The sequence below is a fragment of the Anopheles funestus genome (assembly GCF_943734845.2).
Source record: "Anopheles funestus chromosome X unlocalized genomic scaffold, idAnoFuneDA-416_04 X_unloc_97, whole genome shotgun sequence".
Lineage (NCBI taxonomy): Eukaryota > Metazoa > Arthropoda > Insecta > Diptera > Culicidae > Anopheles > Anopheles funestus.
In genome coordinates, this window is record NW_026045228.1 from 67,501 (window position 1) to 70,000 (window position 2,500).

A 2,500-nucleotide genomic window follows, 5' to 3' on the forward strand; every position below is an offset into this window, starting at 1 on the left:
ACCATCACTGTGTCTCCGTGCCGAGCTAGATCTCCCCTAGCCGTAAGGCACTTGAACGCCCCTTCGACGACGAGTTGCATGTGTGTGGTATGTGTCAGAATCTGGTGAAGCTTTCTGCATGTGATGTGCCTTGTGTGGATCCGTGGCCATTGCATTGTGTCTGGTGCTTAGATACCCAGACACTTAGAACGCTTGCGCGGAAAGCAAACTCGATCGTTGTACACTTTGATGGGTGACCATCACTGTGTCTCCGTGCCGTGCTAGATCCCCCCTAGCCGTAAGGCACTTTGAACGCCCCTTCGACGACGAGTTACAAGAGTGTGGTATGTGTCAGAATCTGGTGAAGCTTTCTGCATGTGATGTGCCTTGTGTGGATCCGTGGCCATTGCATTGTGTATGGTGTGTAGGTACCCAGACACTTAGAACGCTTGCGCGGAAAGCAAACTCGATCGTTGTACACTTTGATGGGCAACCATCACTGTGTCTCCGTGCCGTGCTAGATCTCCCCTAGCCGTAAGGCACTTTGAACGCCCCTTCGACGACGAGTTACAAGAGTGTGGTATGTGTCATAATCTGGTGAAGCTTTCTGCATGTGATGTGCCTTGTGTGGATCCGTGGCCATTGCATTGTGTCTGGTGTGTAGGTACCCAGACACTTAAGCAAACTCGATCGTTGTACACTGTGATGGGCGAGCATCACTGTGTCTCCGTGCCGTGTAAGAGCTCCCCTGGCCATCAGGCACTTGAAAGGTCCTTCGACGACGAGTTACAATAGTGGTGTGTTAGATACGTCAGGTGATGGTATCTACTGTTGTGCAATACGTATCCGGCCACGGCACGGAACGAACGGGAACTGTGGTGCAGACATACAAAGAGTTAAGCCTATTAGTCATTAACTCTAAGGACGGGGCCATGGGGCGGTACGCAAAGGATACGGATGAGCGAGTATGCAGGCCCAATACTCAATAGCTCGATCCGATCCAAGCACATGAGTTGACTGCGGCGCCAGGTTAACCAATGTGCTAGATTCTATTTGGCCAGTAGAATCTTGTGTCTTATGCGATTTGATACCAAGACACCAGAACGAAAGTTAGTTGAAGAGTTATTAAACTCTTATGAAGTATGGTTGTGCAATCACAACTTATGACTTTAACCTATAAAGTGGATATGGACTTGCAATTATAACATGGAATCTCTACACACCCCATGAGCTCGATCCAATCCACGCACACGAGTTGCCTGAGTAGCGACAGGTATACCGATGTGCAATACGTATCCGGCCACGGCACGGAACGAACGGGAACTGTGGTGCAGACATACAAAGAGTTAAGCCTACTAGTCATTAACTCTAAGGACGGGGCCATGGGGCGGTACGCAAAGGATACGGATGAGCGAGTATGCAGGCCCAATACTCAATAGCTCGATCCGATCCAAGCACATGAGTTGACTGCGGCGCCAGGTTAACCAATGTGCTAGATTCTATTTGGCCAGTAGAATCTTGTGTCTTACGCGATTTGATACCAAGACACCAGAACGAAAGTTAGTTGAAGAGTGATTAAACTCTTATGAAGAATGGTTGTGCAATCACAACTTATGACTTTAACCTATAAAGTGGATATGGACTATCAATTATAACATGGGGCACACACCATGTTCTCGATCCAATCCACGCACACGAGTTGCCTGAGTAGCGACAGGTATACCGATGTGCAATACGTATCCGGCCATAGGCACGGAACGAACAGGAACTGTGGTGCAGACATACAAGGGCCATGGGGCGGTACGCAAAGGATACGGATGAGCGAGTATGCAGGCCCAATACTCAATAGCTCGATCCGATCCAAGCACATGAGTTGACTGCGGCGTCAGGTTAACCGATGTGCTAAGAGAGTTGTTCCTGGGCCTTCAAAGTGACTTCAAAACTATCTTAGCGAATGGTGGCCATGGGCGTAGACATGAGCCACAAGTCACAAGGCCTGGGACTATTGGGTAATAAAGACAACTTAGTCAGAAAGTTAGTCTTTGGACGTACCACCGGGATTGTGTTACATTGGGAACCTTACTATAAAACCCTAGGCAGGGGATCACTCGGCTCATGGATCGATGAAGACCGCAGCTAAATGCGCGTCACAATGTGAACTGCAGGACACATGAACACCGATAAGTTGAACGCATATTGCGCGTCGGACGATTAAACCCGGCCGATGCACACATTCTTGAGTGCCTATCAATTCCTTGATATACAACAAACCAAACTTCAGGGTGGAGCGTGCCACAATAGAACACTATGGCGAGCAGCCCGTCTAGTGTCGTGGGGGAAACACGCTTCCACACTGTGCATAATGGCGTGCTCGGGACCTTTGTTGGGACCGCAGGGCGCTGAAAGTAAAGGGGTGAACCGCATAAATCGCACGCACGTAAACGCGCACACACACAAATAGAGTGAGACGTATCGTAGGATACCGCTAAGAGTACGTTGTGAAACATGGGGAAATTCAATC

At 49.2% G+C, this 2,500-nt stretch overlaps 1 long non-coding RNA gene and 1 other non-coding gene across 2 annotated transcripts in view; both read left to right on the top strand.

Annotated features, from left to right (window-relative positions):
• LOC125774238 (uncharacterized) overlaps positions 1-1,352 on the top strand; it is a 62,367-nt gene extending 61,015 nt beyond the window's left edge. Inside the window, exon 3 of the long non-coding RNA XR_007420691.1 lies at positions 1,253-1,352. This is a non-coding gene — a long non-coding RNA (uncharacterized LOC125774238). The remainder of the gene's footprint in view (positions 1-1,252) is intronic.
• A 715-nt stretch (positions 1,353-2,067) lies between these two features.
• LOC125774245 (5.8S ribosomal RNA) lies at positions 2,068-2,225 on the top strand. Its single transcript, XR_007420695.1, has one exon. It is a non-coding gene; the product is annotated as a 5.8S ribosomal RNA (ribosomal RNA).
• Positions 2,226-2,500: the final 275 nt, after the last annotated feature.